We start from the raw sequence: 22,957 nt of genomic DNA, 5'->3' as shown, positions 1-22,957 counted from the left end.
CTGACAGTTGGTCTGGTCTGGGGAGCACAAGAGGCTTTGCTCATATACCTGGCATCTTAGCTGGGACAGGCGGATGGCTAGGCTCAAATGACCTCTCTGCCTCTTCACATAATATTAGGTCTTTCTACCTTTTCAGTCTCACTGGCATAGTAGTTAAGAGTCTTACCTAATGGCCTGGGGCCCCAGGTGACTGTTCCAGAACAGGAAGAAGTCACAGGTATCTCAAAGCCTGGGCCCAGAAACCGACCCAGCATTACTGCTACCGCATTCTACTGCAAAGAAGACTCAGAGTCTGCCCAAACTCAGGGAGGAGGACATAGTCCTCATCTTCAGATGGGAAGAGTGTCAGATTGAGAGTGGCCATCTTGAATCTGCCAGAAACCCCTAATGAATTAATAGATCTCAACAATCATTATCAATGGCTGCTAACAACAAAAAAAAAAAAAGGAGAAAAGAGAGAAAATTCAATGTTAAGGGGCCGGGCATGGTGGCTCACACCTGTAATCCCAGAACTTTGGGAGGCTGAGGCGGGCAGGTCACTTGCACTCAGGAGTTCAAGACCAGCCTAGGCAACATGACAAAACCTCAACTCTACTAAAAATACAAAAATTAGCTGGGTATGGTGGTGTATGCCTGTAATTCCAGCTACTCAGGAGGTGGAGGCAGGAGAATTGCTTGAACCTGGGAGACAGAGGTTGCAGTGAGCCGAGATCATGCCACTGCACTTCAGCCTGGGCAACAGAGTAAGATTCTGTCTCTAAATAAATAAATAAATGGATGTTATATAACTTGTACTGAAACCACACAGCACTACGTAGGAAATAGTTTAGCCTTAAAAAATTAAATCTATTAGCCAAGCATAGTGGTATGTGCCTTTATTCCCAGCTACTCAGTGGGAGGTTGAGGTGGGAAGGTCAGTTGAGCCCAGGAGATGAAGGTTACGGTGAGCTATGATAGCGCCACTGCACTCCAGCCTGGGCGACAGAGTGACATCCTATCTTAAGAAGAAACAAAAAATCTGAATCTGACTGAGTTTCTAGATCAACATACTGATTTCACAGAAATACAAGAGACAAAGGAATATGTTAAAACACTATGGGAGCTCACAGAGACACATGTGTATGCATGTTTGTATGCATGTATGTGTATGTCTATACATGATTTTATATACAGTCATGTGGTGCTTAACAATGGGGATGCATACTGAGAAATGTGTCGTCAGTCAATTTCATAATTGAGCAAAAATCCTGGAGTGTACTTACACAAGCCTGGATGGTACAGGTGTACATACCTAGGCTGCAAACCTGTAGCGCATGGTACTGTAATGAACACTGTAGGCACAATCGTAAGTATTCATGAGTCTATAAACAGAGACATACAGTAAATACACAGCATAAATGATTATGAGAAATAGTACACGTGTGTAGGGGACTTCCCACGAATGGAGTTTGCAGGACTGGAAGCGGCTCTGTGAAAAGTCTAGGACATCACCGTACACTACTGTAGACTTTATAAACGCTGCACACAGAGGCCACACTCAACTCTATACAATTTCTTTCTTCAACAATAGACTAACCTTAGCATACTGTAACTGTTTTGCTTCACAAACTTTAAAATTCTTTTTGACTTTTTTGTTTTTTTGAGACAGTGTCTTGCTTTGTCATCCAGGCTAAAGTGCAGTGGTGTGATCTGGGCTCACTACAACCTCTGCCTCCCAGGTTCAAGCGATTCTCCTGCCTCAGCCTCCCAAGTAGCTGGGATTACAGGTGCCTGCCACCACGCCTAGCTAATTTTTTGTACTTTTAGTAGAGATGGTGTTTCACCATGTTGGCCAGGCTGGTCTTGAACTCCTGACCTCAGGTGGTCTGCCCACCTCAGCTTCCCAAAGTGCTGAGATTACAGGAGCGAGCCACCGAGCCTGGACTTTTAACTTTTTGACTCTTTTGTAATAACACTCAGCTTAAAACGCAAACACATTGTACAGCCATATAAAATATTTTCTTTCTTTATATCTTTATTCTATAAGCGTTCTTCTCTTTTTACTTTTTCAACTTAAACTTTTTTGTTAAAAACTAAGATACACTTAAAGTAAAAACGAAGACACAAACACACACATTAGCCTAGGTCTGCTCGGGGTCAGAATCGTGAATATCACCGTTCCGCCTCTGCGTCTTGTCTCCCTGGAAGGTCTTTAGGGTCCATAACAGGCATGGAGCCGTCATCTCCTATGATAACAATACCTTCTTCTGGAATCTCTATAGAAGAAACTTCCTGGGGCTGTTTTGCAGTTAACTTTTTTTTTTTTTAATCAGTGGAAGGAGTAGGCTGTAAAATAATGATAACAGTATAGTAGAGGCCAGCACGGTGGTTCATGCCTGTAATCCCAGCACTTTGGGAGACCAAGGTAGGTGGATTACCTGAGGTCAGAAGGTCAAGACCAGCCTGGGCAATACGGTGAAATCCCATCTCTACTAAAAATACAAAAAAAAAAAAAAGAAAAAATTAGCCAGGCATGGTGGCAGGCACTTGTAATCTCAGCTACTGAGGAGGCTGAGGCAGGAGAAGCCCGAACCTGGAAAGTGCAGGTTGCAGTGAGCTGAGATCAAGCCGTTGCACTCCAGCCTGGGCAACAAGAGTAAAACTCTGTCTCAAAATAAATAAACAAAACTTTAAAAACACATAGTATCGTAAATACATAAACCAACAACATTGCTCTTTATGAGCATGATTTAGTATTATATACTGTATGTGCTATCATTTTATATGAGCGGTGGTATAGTACGTCTATGCCAGCGTCACCACAAACACGTGAAGAATGCCTTGTGCTACAACTTTCTAACAGCCACAAGGTCATTAGGAAAGGGGAATTTTTTAGCTCCATTATAATTTTATGGACTGTCATCTATGCAGTCCACTGATGACCCAAATGTCACGTGGCACGTGACTGTAGTGTTCATATATATTATGTAATTACTTGTGTGTGTTTAAGTTCAGATACTGAAAGAGATGTGCCAATGAGCAGACCCAGTGATTGTATCTCAGATTCTAAATGCTATCTGCCCCCAAAAGAACCAGGGCTCCTACAGCACATACAAGAAGTAAAATTTGATAATGATGATCAACAACAATGTTCCTGGTGTTCTGATCATACCAGAGGGCTGGGTCAGGGAGCCTGGAACATTTTGTTGTACCAGAAAGTAAGGAAGTTCCAAAGAAGATGGAGGCATATTTAGATGACACAGAAACTAGCTTCAAAGTCTTCCCACTTGGGCTAATTTCAATATAAAAAATGGATAATTATAAAAATAATAATATGAGGCAGGGCATGGTGGTTCACGCCTGTAATCCAAGCACTTTGGGATGCTGAGGCGGGTGGATCACCTGAGGGCAGGAGTTCGAGACCAGCCTGGCCGACAAGGTAAAACCTTGTCTCTACTAAAAATACAAAAATTAGCTGGGCATGGTGGTGCGTGCCTATAGTCCCAGCTACTCAGGAGGCTGAAGCAGGAGAATTGCTTGAACCTGGGAGGCCAAGGTTGCAGCAAGCTGAGATTACACCCCTGTACTCTAACCTGGGCGACAGAGCGAGACACTGTCTCAATAATAATAATAATAATAATAATAATAATGGGCTGGGCGCGGTGGCTCATGCCTGTAATCCCAGCACTTTGGGAGGCCGAGGCGGGTGGATCACGAGGTCAAGAGATCGAGACCATCCTGGTCAACATGGTGAAACCCCGTCTCTACTAAAAATACAAAAATTCAGCTGGGCATGGTGGCATGTGCCTGTAATCCCAGCTACTCAGGAGGCTGAGGCAGGAGAATTGCCTGAACCCAGGAGGCGGAGGTTGCAGTGAGCCGAGATCGCGCCATTGCACTCCAGCCTGGGTAACAAGAGCGAAACTCCGTCTCTTAAAAAAAAAAAAATAATAATAATAATAATAATGGCTCCTCACTAGTATAAACAGACAAGGGAAAGGGAGGTCTTGCTGACAATAGAAAGCCAACGATGACATATAGAAGACGTGATGCAATTAGAAAATTATCTTTTGGCCCTCATAATAATTAATTGAGGAAATACATATTGATGCACACTAAAACCAGTGAATGAGTCCAGGACAGAGGAGCACAGTGTTCAGACAAACCCTCCCATATGTAACAAAAGTAAAAACTGGATAAAACAACAACAAAAAAGTCTCACTATTTAAAGACACTGGAAATGTCCAAAACCAGGCAGAAACTGGAGGAGAATTTAATATAAAACACAACTGGAAGTGGCAAAAATTGCACATTTGTAGCTTTCTGACTTGACCTTATTCCTCAACCTCCAAAGCTACTAGCTGTGAAAATCTGTGGTGAAACCACAGCCTTATCATTTCAAGGAATTATCAATCAGAGTTCAAGCAGATTTTTTTTTTTTTTTTTTTTTTGAGACTGAGTCTTGCTCTGTCGCCCAGGCTGGAGTGCAGTGGTGTGGTCTCAGCTCACTGCAACCTCTACCTCCACCATGCCCGTCTAATTTAGGTATTTTTAGTAGATACAAGGTTTCACCATATTGGTCAGGCTGGTCTCAAACTCCTGACCTTAGGTGATCCACCTGCCTCAGCCTCCCATGTAATTCCAGTTACTGGAATTACAGGTATGAGCCACTGTACGCAGCCCACAGCTGGGAATTTTAACAGCAAAAACTGCCAGTGAAAAACTCACAGAAGAAGGAAGACAAATTATGAATGCAAACTCTGCCCAATTCCCTGGCTGGAAAATAAACCATGCAGATGCTGGGGAAACCTGAGAGTCCTGGTGAAAAAGGAGGCAGAGATCAAGGAGAAATCTTCTCTTGAAGAGTAAGCTACGCAGGAGGTGAGATCTGGGAGTTTGTTTTCTGTTTCTTGTTCCTTCTGAGTCCGTTCCCCAACCATACACAGGCTTAATGACCAAGCACTGAAGTCTTCTCTTACAGGCGTACAATATCATCAGACAGACCCTAAAGCCCACAGAGCAGCTGGAAATTAGGCAGGAACCTGCACAAACCAGAAGCCACAGAGATGCTGAGCTTCACCCTGGCTGATCACCAAGTTAAGCAGGCACAAGGGAGACGCCCAGGGTCCAGGCTGAAACAGCAGCAGTGAGAAACTTGCAGGACAGGACAGAGATGGCAGGTGCTAAACATTACAGGGGAAAAAACTCAGTAATTTGAATCCAGGCAAGTTAATTGCCTATTAGGACAACAAGACAATGATTCTCAGAAAAACACAACAAAATCCAGAGTCCACACTGTCTTATTTACAATGTCCAATTTCCAGCCCAAGATTATGAAACATGCCCCCCAAAACCTTCAAAACAAAACAGAACAGCAACCACCAAAAATACCCAGAAAACAAGACAGCCAATGAAACTGAATCTGATTGAACTCAGGTGTTGGATGTAGCAGAAAAAGACCTCCAAGAAGATAGAAAGATGTTCAAGTAATTAAAGGAAAATATGGTATAAATGAATAGGCTGCTACAAAGTCACAATAGAGAAATGGAAGCTATGTGGGGGGACATTCTAGAGCTCTGAAGTATAATAACTGATATTAAAATCTGACTAGGTGGGCTTAAACACATATTCAAGATGGCAGAAGAAAGATCAATGGAAATTACCCATCCAAAGGACATAAACATTGAAGAAAAATGTGGGAAATGTAGCACTGATTAGATATTTGACGATATTAAGAAATTAGTCTCGGCTGGGCACGGTGTCTCACACCTATAATCTCAGCACTTTGGGAGGCTGAGGTGTGAGGATCACTTGAGGTCAGGAGTTTAAGACCAGCCTGGCCAACATGATGAAACCCCATTTCTACTAAAAATTAGCTGGGCATGGTGGTGGGTGCCTGTATTCCCAGCTTCTTGGGAGGCTGAGGCATGAGAATTGCTTGAACCCAGGAGGCAGAGGTTGCAGTGAACTGAGATAGTGCCACTGCATTCCAGCTTGGGCGACAGAGTGAGACTCCATCTCAAAAAACAAAAAGAAATTATTTTATTTGGTATTATAATATCATAGTTGATATCACATGTATCATGGTTAATATTATATGTGTAATGTCTCATGTTGTACATTTTAAATACTTATTTGACTTATTTTAAGATGAAGAGGAGGCTGGGTGTGGTGGCTCATGCTATAATTCCAGCACTTTGAGAGGCCGAGGCGGGCGAATCACCTGAGGTTGGGAGTTCCAGACCAGCCTGACCAACATGGAAAAATCCCTTTTCTACTAAAAATACATAAAAGTAGCTAGGCATGGTGGTGCATGCCTATAATCCCAGCTACTTGGGAGGCTGAGGCAGGAGAATCGCTTGAACCCAGGAGGCGGAGGTTGCAGTGAGCTGAGATCGCACCATTGTACTCTAGCCTGGGCAACTAGAGCAAAACTCCATCTCAAAAAAAAAAAAAAAAAAAAAAAAGATGAAAAGGCTTGATAGAAATTTGCTTCAAAATAATTATGTAGGGAGGGTTAGTAAGTACTAAATCAAATGCAGATGGCATAGATTGGCTGAACTGATAATTACTGAAGCTTTATTATTGTTACTAATTTTCTATATGTTTGAAATTTCCCACAATAAATAATTAAAATTAGCTAAAAAGCAAAAATGTCCAGAAGTAGACTTCAGGCAAGTTTGACACAGCAACTGAATGACATCATCAAGAACCTGCCCACCTCACCTCTCCTCTCCTGCTCTGCTCCTCCCCTCCCTGTCGCTCTCCCCTCTTTTTCTGCAGTATCGATATCACTTTCTGGCTCCATGTAATGTGCCCCCAGCAGTTCTAAAGTCCCCTTTCAGTTTGGCAAAAGGCAGCGTTGACCAGGTGCAGTGGCTCATGCCTGTAATCCCAGCACTTCAGGAGGCTGAGGTGGATGAATTGCTTGAGCTCTGCAGTTCAAGAACAGCCTGAGCAACAAGGCAGGGCCCCATCTCTCCAAAAAAAAAAAAAAGAAGAAAAGAAAAATTAGCTGGATGTGGTGGTGCACACCTGTGAGCCCAGCTACTGGGGAGGCTGAGGCTGCAGTGAGTTGAGGTTGTACCACTGCACTCCAGCCTTGGTGACAGAGCAAGACCCTATCTGAAAAGAAAAAACAAGGACTGTTTCAGTCCTTTGCCATGCTTCCTTGGGGAAGAGAGTGCCCTGTTGGCTCTAACAGAAGGAAAAAGAAACTTCCCTTTTTCAGGAGGTCCCAGCATAATTCTTTTCCTGTCAGGTCCCGATGGGGCTGCACACCCATCCTGAACCAGTCGCTCCATTCCTGTTGATGAAATACACTGATGAGGGAGAGTGATTTTCTTACGGAAATAGGAGGCTACAGAAGGAGGGGAAATGGATTCTGAACAGCAATCCACAAATAACCCTAAAAACTGCCCCCATGGCCAGATAGATTGGTCCAGAGTAGACATTTGACCCATGCTGCCACAGTCAAATTCCTTCCTTACCAAGACATTGAAGTTGGAGAATAATCAGCCTTACCTTTGTGTCGTGGGCATGGGACTATGTGGACTGCCTGAAGCCGTCTTCCCTGGTGTGTAGAGAAAGGCTGCCAGCCATTAGAGAAGAAGGTGCCAACTAAGAGCAAGAAGCTGAAGTGATGCGCACAGGACGAGGCAGGTTCCTAATGTCTTGTTTGAGTTTCTGGACCTATTCATGCATGAAGCTGGGTCGGCCACAGACTTCCCAGATACATTAGTGAATATTTCGTTTTCTATTTCTTATAGCTCAAAGAGCCTGAATGAATACATATACACTACGAAGGGTAAGCATGACTGTCTTAGGTCAGTTTCTTCCTCAGGCAGACCCTGAGATGATAATTCAGGTGCAAATAATTATTTACTCCCAGGAGAAGTTGATTAGTGAGGCGAGGTGTCATATCTTGCAAAATCCCACTTTATCATGATCCTCTAGGTATCTCTAGAGCATAAATTACACTTCAGAGTTGGTCCTGCATTGAAGTTGGCTTTCAGACTCCTGCACCTATCAGTTGTTGGCTAAGAACTCTGCCCCAAGGACACATAAACTTTCCAGTGTTTCTGCTCTTGGGGAGTTCTCGGGAGGTGGCATCAGTAACCCAATATAGACTGAAGACAGTCCCAAGTGCAAGCCATTAGAAGCAGAGACCTCAGAAGCTGGGATATGCATGTGCTAAGCTGGTCAAGAGTTCTCGGAGAATCTGGCTGGAGTCCATTACAGAAAGAAAAGCAAGGAAAAAGGCCAAATGGACACTCAGGAATTGCTGGGGGCTCCATGTGAACAAATCTAAGAGATAAAAATGCCAGGGGGACCCAGTCATCAGCCCCGCTCCCCCATTTCTGTGTCTGACCTCCAGGAGAGCTGCTGGGTCCTTACAGTGAATGTCAGAGAAAAATCCCCTCATGCTCCTGGCAAAGGGACAGGAAAAGGAACCATTTTGAAATATACCAGGGCATCCTGTTCTTTTTAACAAGGTCTGTCAACAGGAGAAACTAACCAGAGCCTAACCTGCTGGGCCTTTATCAGAACTTAACTGACCCGAGCAAAAATAAATAAATAAATAAACTCAAAATCTAGCTGGCTCCAGCCTTCCACATGGCAGAAGTCCCCAACTCCAGCCCATTCTGGCTGTTCTAACCCACCTCAGAGGAGACAGGAACTGAGAAGCACTTGTGACCTCACAGTCTGAGAACACAGGCTCACTGAGAGACTGAGACCTCATCATCGGCCTACAGAATGCTTCTCCCCCTACACCTCACCAACACGTTCCTAAAGGCCTATTTACAACAGTTCCATTTATCTAGTACATCATGTCCAGTAACCAAGAAAAAAATTACAAGATATACTAAAAGGCAAAAAACAAAAACAAAACAAAAATGCAGTCTGAAGACACAGAGCAAGCATCGAAACCAGACTCATATGTGGTAAGGATGTTGGATGATCAGAACAGAAATCTAAAAGAATCATGATTAATGTGTGAAGGGCACCAGTCAACACAGTATACATCATGTAAGAGCAGATGGGCAATGTGAGCAGAGAGTTAGAAATTCTATGAAAGAATCAAAAAGAAATGCTAGAGATCAAAATCACTGTGACAGAAAAAAATGCCCTTGATGGTCTTATTAGTAGATTGGCTACAACTAAGGAAAGGACCTTTGAGCTTGAGGATATCTCAATAAAAACCTCAAAAAATGAGGCCAGGCACAGTTGCTCACGCCTGGAATCCCAGCACTTTGGGAGGCCAAGGCAGGTGGATCATTTGAGAGCAGCCTGACGAACATGGTGAAACCCCATCTCTACTAAAAATACAAAATTAGCTGGGTATGGTGGTGGGTGCCTGTAATCCCAGCTACTTGGTAGACTGAGGCAGGAGAATCTCTTGAACCTGGGAATTAGAGGTTGCAGTGAGATGAGATCATGCCGCTGCACTCTGGCCTGGGCAACAAGAATGAAACTCCGCTCCCCCCCCCCCAAAAAAAAAAAAAAAACCTCCAAAAATGAAAAGCAAATAGAAAAAAAGACTAAAAAAATAGAGCAAAATATCCAAGAACAACGAGACAACCACAAAGCAGTACCATATACCAAAAGGAGGAGGAGAGAAAGGAACAGAAGAAATATTGGAATAATAATGACTAAGAATTTCTACAAATTCATGATCTAAACCACAGGCCCAAGAAACTCAGAGAACACCAAACAGGATAAATGCAAAAAACAAAAACAAATAAAAACTTCCACATCTAGACATATCATTTTCAAATTACAGAAAATCAAAGATAAAGAAAAAATCTGAAAGAAGTAGAAGTCAAAGGAAAAATAATCTTGCTTCGTAATTCTTACCAAGCTTCTCAGAAACCATGCAAGCAAGAAGAGAGTGGAGTGAAATAGGTAAAACGTTGAGAGAATAAACTCTCCAACCTAGAATTCTGTACCCTGTGAAATTGTCCTTCAAAAGTCAAGGAGAAATGAAGAGTTTCTCAGACAAACACTAATTGAGGAAACGTATTGCCTGTCATGCAGAAAATGTTAAAATAAGTTCTTGAGAGAAAAAGAAATTGGTCTCGGTCAGAGTCTGGGATCAGCACAGGGAAAAGAAGATCATCAGAGAAGAAATTTGTCAACGTAAAATAGCAATTTCTATTTTTCTTATTCTTAGTTGATCTAAAAGATAGCACTTTCTTCAAAATAATACCAACAACTTACTTGGTTATATTTATGCTTATACATGTGCTAATATATATATGCTTATGTGTGTGTGTGTATACGCACAGACAGTGTCCTGAGTCCCTGGGTCCAATCCTTCCAGAGGCCATCATGACTCTGTCCTTCCTGCTCAGGGAAGCTGATTTATTTCTTCCCACCTGCCCTTTTTTTCTTTTTCACTCCAGGTCATTTGAATTTCAAGACTCGCCATTGAAAAAGGTCCTGATTACAGGGCGCGGTGGCTTACACCTGTAATCCCAGCACTTTGGGAAGCTGAGGCAGATGGATCATGAGGTCAGGAGTTCGGGACCAGACTGGCCAACAGGGTGAAACCCCAACTCTACTAAAAATACAAAAATTAGCCATGTGTGGTGGCAGGCGCCTGTAATCCCAGCTACTCGGGAGGCTGAGGCAGGTGAACTGCTTGAACCCGGGAAGCAGAGGTTGCAGAGAGCCAAGATCACACCATTGCACTTCAGCCTGGGTGACAGAGTAAGACTCTGTCTCAAAAAAAAGAAAAAAAAAAGGTCCTGACCATTACAGGAACCCTCTTTTGCTCCAACCAGGTGTGGCCTGGAAGTTGGGTCATGAAAAGCAAGGCAGCATCTCTGGACAGGTCACCTCAAGATGCTGTGCCCTGAAGGGAGGTTTGGGCAAGGTGGCCCCTTACAGTTTCTGCACCTGGGTACTAAGCACAAGGGACCCCTTGGGAGAAACCACCCAGCTCCTGCCTTCCCTGAGAACTGCCTGTTCCCCCAGTTGAAGGGATAGTGCCAGCTTCCGTGTCAGCGTTTCATGCCTCCATCTCACCTGGCCATAGCAGATTGGACGAGGGTGGACACCTGCCCCAAGCCTGGGCAATCACATTCTCTTTCCCAGATATTGAAACTGGGACCAGAGACTGTAGTTTAGAGATGTTGGTGGCTGCAGCAGAGAGGTGGTGCAGGGATTCACCTGGAGAGTCAGATACCACTGAGCTGCAGGGCAGTGGATACAATGTGTTTTTGGAGAGACACATTACACGGGACTCAAGCTCATCAATCAGAACCCTGTAACAATGGTGGGTCCCGTCTTCTCGGAGCCCTCTCTTGCCCCAGGCCACATTTTCTTGATCCAGGAATAGACCCCTCTTTGAGGTTAGTTATCAGTCTCTAACTCATGATACTGGACTTGAAGCTAGAATGTCACATGGTTTTTGTTTTTTAAAGACAGGGTCTTGCTCCATCACCCAGGCTAGAGTGCAGTGGCGTGATCATAGCTCTCTGCAGCCTCAAGCTCCTGGGCTCAAGTGATCCTCTCACCTCTGCCTCCGCCTCTCAAGTACCTAAGATGATAGGTGTGAGCCACGGTGCTACTGGCCTTCAGTCTTCACCTGAATAACTTATTGAATGGTGGGGGTTTGAATATAGGAGCTGTTGATACTTCCTGCTATGTCAACTAAAATGCACGGGACGTTACAGGTGTTGATTGACTTAACGACCTATGCAACTTACGACAATTCAACTTTACAACCACAATCGCTAGCCACAACTGGCAGCGCAAACGTTGTCCAGCTGGGTGTACGACAGTGCGGACCAGCTTCCGGCAGCACTACCATCTCCGCGGGCACCATTTCAACTGTTATCCCAGACTCGGTACAGCAATTTGTGTTTTGTGTCTTGGATGTTTTTCATCAAACCCCTCCCAATAAAATTCTTACACATTTCGAAGCAATGGACCCAAACATCGAACGATTTGCAAGGATTGAACGGATGGCGCATGATGTGTTTCGTCTGTATCATGAAATTTATGAAGAAAAAAAGAAACATACAATTCAGACAAAGCTCACCATGTTTATGAAAAAACCAACTCCGGTAACCCCAACTGCTGCCTCAGGTGACGACATCAACGATCCGCAGCCAAGCACCAGTGGCCAATAAAATGTTTCGTACATGTTTATATATTTTGATATGTTTTGCAATTGGGAAAATGTTTCCTATGGTATTTTTTACACCTGTATTTTGTATTTTTGTATGCACCTGTATTTTGTAATTTTGTATGTTTTGCAAATATTAAACCAGTTGTACTGGTAATGCAATGTTTTACTTAAACCTGACGAATGTAAAAATAAGAAACAAAATGATGTAGAGATGATACAAATGGCATAAAATGAACAAAGAAAATTATGATATATAACAATAATGAAAGAAAATTATGATAAAATATGACTTAAAGATTTTTATAACATCATTTCACAGTACTGTACATATAGCCTACTCAACTTACGACCAAATCGTGTTACGACCAGTCTGTCGGAACCAATCGTGGTCGTAAGTCGAGCACTAGCTGTAGTGTGTTGAGAGAGGGAGACAGCAGCAGATCGGAGTGAGGAGAGTCCGGACCGTGCTACTGCTTTTCCCTGCCCACCTCTCTTTGTTTCCACAAAAAGGGAATTTGTGATAAATTCTCTATTTTCTTAGGTTACTATCATTTTCTTTTTTTTTTTTTTTTTTTTTTTTTTTTGAGACAGAGTTTCGCTCTTGTTACCCAGGCTGGAGTGCAATGGCGCCATCTCAGCTCACCGCAACCTCCGCCTCCTGGGTTCGGGCAATTCTCCTGCCTCAGCCTCCTGAGTAGCTGGGATTACAGGCACGCACCACCATGCCCAGCTAATTTTTTGTATTTTTAGTAGAGACAGGGTTTCACCATGTTGACCAGGATGGTCTCGATCTCTTGACCTCGTGATCCACCCGCCTCTGCCTCCCAAAGTGCTGGGATTACAGGTTCTTTTTTTCTTTTTGAGACAGTCTCACTCTGTCACCCAGGCTGGAGTGCAATGGCACAACCTCGGCTCACTGCAACCTCCACCTCCCAAGTTCAAGTGATTCTCCTGCCTCAGCCTCCCAAATAGCTAGGATTACAGGTGCAAGCCACCACGCATGGCTAATTTTTGCATTTTTAGTAGAGGCAGGGTTTCATCATGTTGGCCAGGCTGGTCTTAAACTCCTGACCTCAGGTAATCCGCCTGCCTTAGCCTCCCAAAGTGCTGAGATTACAGGTATAAGCCACCGAACCTGGAGCTTTTTTTTGTTTTTGTTTTTGTTTTTTGAGACAGTCTTGCTTTGTCACCCAGGCTGGAGTGCAGTGCAGTGGCGCAATCTCAGCTCACTGCAACCTCCACCTCCCGGGTTCAAGCAGTTCTCCTGCCTCAGCCTCCCAAGTAGCTGGGATTACAGATGCTTGCCACCACATCTGGCTAATTTTTTAAATTTAGTGGAGACAGGGTTTCATCATGTTGGCCAAGCTGGTCTTGAACTCCTGACCTCAGGTGACTCATCCGCTTCAGCCTCTCAAAGTGCTGGGGTTACAGATGTGAACCACCATGCCTAGCCTAGTTCTTGAATCCAAATTTCCTTACCAACCCAGCAAGGAAGTGACAATTGAAAATTTCATTTAAAGGAGTCCTCGAGCCACTCAGTAGTATTTATCAATAGGATCAGGTGAATGTAACATAGTATAAAATTACTACTAATTAATTTCTATCCATAAAGCTGAATATAAAGGTAAGAGACATTGAAATTATGTTACAAAGAGTGAAATAACTGTGAAAATAGCACAAGTGAGATTGTTCTAAAACTTTCTTTTTTTTTTTTTTTTTTTTTTTTTTGAGACAGAGTTTCACTCTTGTTACCCAGGCTGGAGTGCAATGGCGCGATCTCGGCTCACCACAACCTCCGCCTCCTAGGTTCAGGCAATTCTCCTGCCTCAGCCTCCTGAGTAGCTGGGATTACAGGCATGCGCCACCATGCCCAGCTAATTTTTTGTATTTTTAGTAGAGACGGGGTTTCACCATCTTGACCAGGATGGTCTTGATCTCTTGACCTCGTGATCCACCCGCCTCGGCCTCCCAAAGTGCTGGGATTACAGGCTTGAGCCACCGCGCCCGGCCGCCTGTTCTAAAACTTTCTTATAATCTTAGGATACATTTGCTCACTCGTTCAAGCTAGGTCAAGCAAAAAGAGGAATTAATTGGAAAAACAAAGGAGTGGGGCCTTGTGGCAACATTAGTCAAAAATGCAGACATTCATGAAGAATCAGTACTTGGTAAGTCAGAATAACACACTGTGGTGTCTCTGGGGAACCACGTGACCCCTCGGCGCTGCAGCTCAGCCGTGTCTGACTCTCCAGCTTCAACCCTGCACCACCTCTCTGCTGCAGCCACCAGCATCTCTGAACTATCATCTTTGGTCCCAGTTTCAATACCTAGAAAAGACAACTTAATTGCCCAGGCTCGGGGCAGGTGTCCCTCCTCAGTCCAATCTGCCATGGCCAGATGAGATCAGGGCATGGAATGCTGACGCAGAAGCTGGCACTGTCCCTTTAGAAAGCGTTGGGGAACAGGTAGTTCTCAGGAAGGCAGGAGCGGATGGTCCCTCCCAAGGGGCCCTCTGTACTCGGCACCCAGGTACAGACACCGTAAGGGGCCGCCTTGCCCAAACCTCCCTTCAGGGCACCTGTCCAGAGACATTGCCTTACTTTCTGCTGTGTGACCATGACTCCCAGGCCACATCTGATCCCTGTAATAGTCAGGACCTTTTTCATTGGTGAGTCTTGAAATTCAATGACCTGAAGTGAAACAGAAAAAAGGGCGAGTGGGAGGCAATGATCTAGCTCCCCTGAGCAGGAAGGACAGAGTCATGGTAGCCTCTGGAAGGACTGGACCCAGGGACTCGGGACACTGTCTGACCCTCTGTCTTCTCTGCTCCCTTTTGCTTCTCTCTATGGAATGCCCTCATCCTCTCTGTCTGGGACCTCATCTGCATCATGCCAGGAAGCACGGCAGGAGGACCTTCAGATTGATGTCCAACCAGCCCTACAATGAAGGTGAAAGCCTCCTTTCTCCAATTTGAGCTTGAAAAATCCTCCATAGGGACTCGTTAGGAAAAAATATATATGGCAAAAAATTTAAAACAAACAAAAGTAGAAAAATTGTACTTTAAAAAAACGTTCTGTACTCATCACTCATTTTCAACAATTATCAACAAACAGGCAATCATGTTTCATCTGTACGTTCATCCTCCACTGGATTATCTTAAAGCAAATCCCAAATATTCTGCCACTTCCTCTGAAATACTCCTGATATATATCAAAAGAAGTTTTAAAAACTTAATCATAATGCCGATACATGCTAAACACCCCTTAATACCATCAACATCGTCAATCAACGTTCATATTCCTCTAGTCTCAAAAATTGAAAATCTGGACCACAACAATTGGGCAAGAGAAAGAAATAAAGGGTATCCAAATTGGCAAGGAAGGAGTCAAATTAGCCTTGTGGACAAACAACATGATCTTATACCTAGAATTACCTAAAGATTCCACCAAAAGACCCGTTAGAACTAATAAACACATTTAGTAAATTTGCAGAATACAACATCAACATACAAAAGCCAGTAGCACTTAAATATGTCAATAGTGAACAATCTGTAAAAAAAAAAAAAAACCAAGAAAGCAATCCCATTTATAATAGCTACAATGAATATTAAATACTTAGGAATCAATCTAAAGAAGTGAAAGATCTATAAAAGGAATACTATAAAACTCTGATGAAAAAAACAGAAGAGGGGACACAAAAAAGTGAAAACTTATTTCGTGCTCATGGATTGAAAGAATTAATAGTATTAAAATGACAATACTATCCAAAGCAATTTACAGATTCAATGTAATACCTATCAAAAATACCAATGAAATTTACAGAAATAGAAAAAAAAATCCTAAAATTTGTATAGAACCCCAAAAGACTCTGTATAGCCAAAGCAATCCTGAGCAAAAAGAACAAAGCTGGAGGCATCATACTACCAACTCTAGAATATATTATTTTCTGTTTTGGTAAAGCCATAGTAACCAAAACAGCATGGTATTGGCATAAAAACAGACACATACCAATAGAACAGAGAACCTAGATATAAGTCCACACATTCATATCCAATTTATCTTTGACAAAGGTACCAAGAACATACAATGGGAAAAGGATAGTCTTTTCAACAAATGCTGCTGGGAAAACTGGGTAAACTATATGCAGAAGAATGAAACTAAACCCCCGTCCCTCACCATACACAAAAATCAAATCAAAATGGATTAAGATTTGAATGTAACACCTGAAATTATGAAACTACTAGATGAGAATACTGGGAAAATGCTCCAAGACATTGGTCTCAGGCAAGCAAAGATTTTTTTGTGTAAGACCTCAAAAGTACAAACAACAGAAGCAAGTGAAAATAGACAGATAGGATTACATTAAGCTAAAAAGCAAAGGAAACAATCAGCAAAATGAAGAGACAACTCCCAGAATGGCAGGAAAGATTTGCAGACCACCCACTTGACAAGAGATTCATAACCAGAATATATAAGAAGCTCAAACAACTCAACAGCAAAACAAGCAAAAAACCAAATAATCTGATTTTTAAATGGGCAAAAGATTAGAATGGACATTTCTCAAAAGAAGCCATACAAATGGCTAACAGGTATTTGAAAAAATGTTCAACATCACTAATCACCAGAGAAATGCAAATAAAAACCACAATGCAGTATCATTTCACCCCAGTTAAAATGGCTTGTGTCACAAGAAACAGTAACAGATGCTGCTGAGGATGTGGAGAAAGGGGAACCCTTGTACACTGTTGATAGGAATGTTGACTGGTATAGCCCCTAAGGGGAACAGTATAAGGGTTCCTCAAAAACCTCAAAATAAAACTACCAAGTGATCCAGCAATTCCACTACTGTGTATATATTCAAAGGAAAGGAAATCAATATACCAAAGAGACATCTGTACTCCCATGTTGATTGCAGCACTATTCACGACAGCCAAGATACGGAATCAACTGAAGTGTGCATCAGCCAATGAATACAGAATGTAGTGCATATATACAATGGAATATTATTCAGCCATTTAAAAAGCCAGGAGTGGTGGCTTACACTTTTAATTCCAGCACTTTGGGAGGCGGAGACAGGAGGATCTCTTGGGGCAAGAGTGCAAGACCAGCCTGGACAACTTAGGGAGACCCCCGTCTCTACTGAAGAAAAAAAAGCCAGGTGCGATGGTGTGTGCCTGTAGTCCCAGGTACTTTGGAGGCTGAGGGGGAGGATTGCTTAAGCCTGGGAGTTCGAGGCTGCAATGAGCCACGATTGTGCCACTGCACTCCAGCCTGGGCAGCAGAGGGAAAAAAAAAAAAAAAAAAAGATCCTGTCACTTGCAGCAACATGGATGGAACTGGAGGCTATTATGTAAAGTGAAATAAGCCAGGCACAGAAACACAAATATCACATATTCTCACTCATACGTGGGAGCTAAAAATGTGGCTCCCGTGGAGAGAGAGTAGAATGGTGGTCACCAGAGGCTGGAAGGGAGCCGGGAGGGAGGAATAAAAGGAAAAATGAATAGAAATATATTTATCACCACTTAACCGTACACTTAAATATGGCAAAGGGGTATTGACCATTTTTGATTTGGGTTAATAAGGAATACGAGCAAAAAATTTATTTTAAAAAATGGTAAAGGGAGTAAATTACATATGTATATCTTACCTCAATAAAAACGAAAAGAAAACATGAAAAATTGGCTTCAAATCAGGATCCAAACAAGCGTCACTCATTGCATTCAGTGGCTGTGTCTCTGCAGGCTACTTCAATTTACAAATTCCTCCTCTTGTTTCCCCCTTGTAGCTTTTTTTTTTTTTTTTTTTTTTTAAGAAACGGAGCCCTGTGTTGTCTAGAGTTCCCCGCATTTCAGACCTTGTGTGGCGTCTCTGCAGGGTCCTTCCACACGGTCCTCTGTCTGACTTCATCGGCTGGTATAGATCTAGAAGCCTCCTCTCCTCCGCTGGAGTGTGCAGGTGAGCTACCTCACAGGTGGTGGGCATTCCCTCAGCATCAAGATGGGAGAAAGCGAGCCTGCTGGCCTCTCTTTTCCTGATCCTGGAGAAAGATTTCAGGTATCTCACCTGGCCCTCATTTTCGGGCTTCCCATCAGGTTCCTGCCTGAGGCTTTAGCAGATATTGATCGCCATTGCTGGGATCTGTTTCTTCTTCAGTATCCATTATCCATCTATCATTCCTTCTGAATTGATTAACTAGATTCTAAAGTGAGTGGGCTCACTTTTTCTGTAAAGTGCTAGATAGTAAATATTTTAGGTCTGATGAACCATATATAGTCTGTTGAATCTTTTTCTTTTTTATTGCCCTTTAAAAATGTAAAAATCTCCTAGATAGTAGGCACTACAAAAACAGGCTGCAAACCAGATTTGGTCCATGGGCCATAGTTTGCCAACTTCTGTTCTAAAAAGAAAAGAACTTTTCCTCATCCACTATCTGGTTGCCTTTTTTTTTTTTTTTTTTTTTTTGAGATGGAGTCTCACTCTGTCACCCAGGCTAGAGTGCTGGAGTGCAGTGGCGTGTTCTCAGCTCATTGCAACCTCCACCTCCCAGGTTCAAGTGATTCTCCTGCCTCAGCCTCCTGAGTAGCTGGGACTACAGGTGTGTGCCACCGCACCTGGCTAATTTTTTTGTATTTTTAGTAGAGACAGGTTTCACCATATTGGCCAAGATGGTCTCAATCTTCTGACCTCGTGATCCAGCCGCCACGGCTTCCCAAAGTGTTGGGATTACAGATGTGAGCCACCGCACCTAGCCTTGGTTGCCTTAAAGTATGGGATGACTTGGACAAGAGAAGTGGGATTCTTTTCTTTTTAGTTCTCAATTTCAGGATGACAATTTGAAGCCAGGCTCATGCCTGTATTCCCACCACTTTGGAAGGCTGAGGCAGGAGAATCACTTGTGTCCAGGAGTTTGAGACCAGTCTGGGCAACATGCCAAAACCCCATATCTACAAAAAATAGCCAGGCATGGTGGTACATGCCTGTAGCTCCAGCTACTTGTGGGTGCAGAGGTATAAGGATTGCTTGAGCCTGGGAGATCAAGGATGCTGTGAGCCATGATCACACCACTGCACTCAGCCTGGGTGAGAGTGAGAATCTGTCTCAAAAATGAATGAATGAAAATAACAGTCTGGCACCCTTATATGCTCCAAAGCTGATGAATTGGACACCTCATGTCACCAGTTCACCTGTTCTTGGCTCACCTTTCACTCCAGGCACTACTATAGCCACTAACTTTGCTCAAGTGAGACTTGGCTGCTCCTGTGTCTGCTGCACCTCTTACTTTTTCTTTCCTGTCCCAGGACTCCTAGGACACTGTGATATGTGACAGTTGCGGAAATCTGCAAGACACTTGCACTTGGGCAACCTGGCAGAGTGGGGAGGACAATGCCCCTAGGGCAATCCTTTACCAATAGAGAACAAAAGCCAGGGGTAGGTAAATGTGTCCCCCTGTCCTTCAGTGAGCAATTTTGAGGCATATTTTCAATGGTTCCTCCAAAGGTCCTGCAAGAATATGTCCACCAGTCATAACCGCCTCAGCACAGCACCTTTGTATTGGCCTTCTTCCTTTCCAATTCCTCCCTCCTGTCCCTGGGGTCACTTCAAAATGACTACCTGATGTTGTTTTCCCCAGCCACGCTGCTCCCAGCCACTGGTGAGGGATTTGCTCTGCTCTCCACTCTGGTAGCAGCTTCACAGTTCAGGGACAGCTTCATTCAGATGTTCCCCAAGTGATACTGCAAATTTGTCTTCAAGGCAGCAAAACTTCTCAAAAATATAGTGATTTTCACTAGGTGTAGTGACATGCGCCTGTAGTCCCACCTATTCAGGAGACTGAGACAAGAGGATCATTTGAGTCCGGGAGTTGAAGGTTGCAGTGAGCTATGATGGTACCACCACTGCATTCTAGCCTGGGCAACAGAGCAAGACTCCATCTCTAAATAAGTATAATAATAAGTAAACAAAGTCTTAAATTCTATTTTCTCCGATATTAATATAGAAACTTCAACTCTTGTCGGGCAGGGTGTAATCCCAGCACTTTGGGAGGCAGAGGCAGGTAGATCACGAGGTCAGAAGATCAAGACCATCCTGGCTAATATGATGAAACCCCGTCTCTACTAAAATACAAAAATTTAGCCGGGTATGGTGGCAGGCACTTGTAGTCCCAGCTACTCGGAAGGCTGAGGCAGGAGAATCGCTTGAACCTGGGAGGCAGAGGTTGCAGTGAGCTGAGATCGTGCCACTGCACTCCAGCCTGGTGATAGAGTGAGACCTCATCTCAAAAAAAAAAAGAAAAAAGAAAGAAAGAAACGTCAATTCTCTTATGGTTACTGTTTGCATGGCATAAATTTTTTCCATCCTTTTGCTTCCCATCTATTTGTGTCTTTAAATCTATGGTGTTTCTATTTTAGACAGCAGATGGGTGGGGTCTTGCCTTCTCATCCACTATGACTACCTCTGTCTTGTGAGATATTTAGTCTCTTCACATTTAATAAAATTCCAGATATGCTTGGATGTATGCTGCCATTTTGCTATTTGTTTTATATCTGTCTCCTGTCTCTTCTGGTCTGCTTTACTGCCTTATTTTATGTTAAATGTGTTGATTTTATTTTTTACTTTATTTATTTTAGTTTCTTCATTAGTGATTGTTCTAGGGATTATAGTGCACATCTTAATTTAACACAGTCTGTCAAATTTACTTAATTTCAGTAAAATATAGAAACCTCAGCTGGGTGCTGTGCCTTACGCCTGTAATCCCAGCACCTTGGGAGGCTGAGGTGTGTGGATCACCTCAGGTCAGGAGTTCGAGAGCAGCCTGGCCAACATGGTGAAACCCCATTTCTACTGAAAATAGAAAAATTAGCCGGGTGTGATGGTGGGCACCTATAATCCCAACTATTCGGGAGTCTGAGGCAGGAGAATCGCTTGAACTCAGTGGGGCAGAGGTTGCAGTGAGCCGAGATCATGCCACTTCACTCCAGCTTGGGCAAAAAAGCAAAACTCCGTCTCAAAAGAAAAAAAAAAGAAACCTCACTCCACTATATCTCACTCCCCTTCATCCTCATCCTTTTGCTATGATAAATACAATAGTACAGTGTTATGATGATTACTTTATTTAACATTAGATATTTTTAAAATTCAAGAGAACTAGAGTCTCTTTATAGACTTTAATATTTACCATTTCCGATATTCTTCATCTCTTTTTGTGAACTGAAGTTACTATCTAGAGTTACTTTCAGCTTGAAAAATTTCCTTTAGTATTTCTTTTTATTTAATATCAGGCCATTGACAACAAATTCTTTCCATCTTTATCTGGGAATGTATTTATTTTACCTTTATTTTGATATTTGCTGGATATAAAATTGTTGGTTGTCAGTTTGCTTTATTCTAGCATTTTGAATATGTCCTTGCACTGCCTTTGGCCTCCATTTTTTTCTGATGAGCAGTCAAGTCATTAATCACATTTCCCTTGTTGCTTTCAAGAATAAGTAAGTACACAGGCCAAAATGTCACAGACGCATAGTGTTCTTACTTAAAGTTTAGTAATTTTAATTAATAAATGCTTCTCCATTTGCTGTATGCCTTTGGTCTATTATTTCCAGAGGCCTGCAACGGTTATTTTTGACAGTTTTGTCCAGTATCACTGTGGCATTTAAGGGGCAGGATTTGTTGACCTCACTCTGTTGTCATGTCAGACATGAGAAAATGTTTTTGTTTTTTTTTTTTTTTTTCAGATGAAATGAGAAGCCACTGAGTTGTATTAAGCAGAGGAGGAACATAATCTGGCTTGTGTTTTAAAAGACTGCTTTAGATGCTCATATTAGTTCATTATTGCTGCACAGAGAAAATTACCCCAAATTGATTTACTTACAACAACATACATTTATTATGTCATAGTTTCTGCAGAAAATTGGGAAGCAGTTTAGCTGGCTGGCTCTGACTCAGGGTCTCTCATGAAGTTGTAAGCAGCATGTCAGCTGGTACCTGACTGAAACTGGAGAATCCACATCCAAGCCCACTTACTTAGCTGCTGTAGGAGGCTTCAGTTCCTCACCATGGGCTTCTCCAACGGGCTTCTCACAATGTGACACCTGGCTTCCTCCAAAGCGAGTGATCTGAGCGAGTGTGGCCAAAATGGAAGTCCCAGTATCTTTTTATGACCTGGCCCATAAAGCGTCTTTTTATGACCTGGTCCACTGTCACTGCCTTATTCAATTCATTAGAAGTGAATCACTAAGTGCAGCCCACACTCAAGAGGGAGGACATTAGCTCCACCTCTTGAAGAGTATTCAAAAAATTGTGGACCTATTTTGTAAACCATCACACTGCTGTTTGGAGAATGAACTGTAATAGAGAATAGAAAGATGAGTCAGATCAGTCTGTGGCTATTGTGGCCACCCAGGTGAGAGCTGGTAAGAGCCTGAACTAAGACAGTGGCATAATGATGGAGCAAGCGGGTAGATTTGAAGTAGATTTTTAAAGTGGATCTGATGCAGAATTTGCCTTGGGCTGAATGGGAGTTATGGGGGACAGAAGTTATTAATGATTTCCAGGTGTCTGGTGTTGGTAACTAAGGACCTGGTGGCCCCAGGTCCTGAAAGGAGAAAACAGAAGAAAAAGATGACATTTGTGTTGCTCATGGAGATGCTTGAGATGCCCACGGAATACCCAAAGATGAGGTTAAGGGGCAGCTAGATCAGTTAAAGAGACAAGTCTGGAAATCAGGGAAGACATGAGAGCTGGAGAAAAATGTAAGAATTCTCAGCACACAGATGGTTTTAAAGATGTGGGCTGCATAAGATCCTTTAGAAAGAGAGTGGAAGTAGAGAAGAGATCCAGGTCT

Source organism: Sapajus apella, unplaced genomic scaffold, assembly GCF_009761245.1.
Source record: "Sapajus apella isolate SASKATOON/1434 unplaced genomic scaffold, GSC_monkey_1.0 scaffold96, whole genome shotgun sequence".
NCBI lineage: Eukaryota > Metazoa > Chordata > Mammalia > Primates > Cebidae > Sapajus > Sapajus apella.
The sequence above is the reverse complement of the archived record's forward strand: the minus strand, read 5'-3'. Positions refer to the sequence as shown.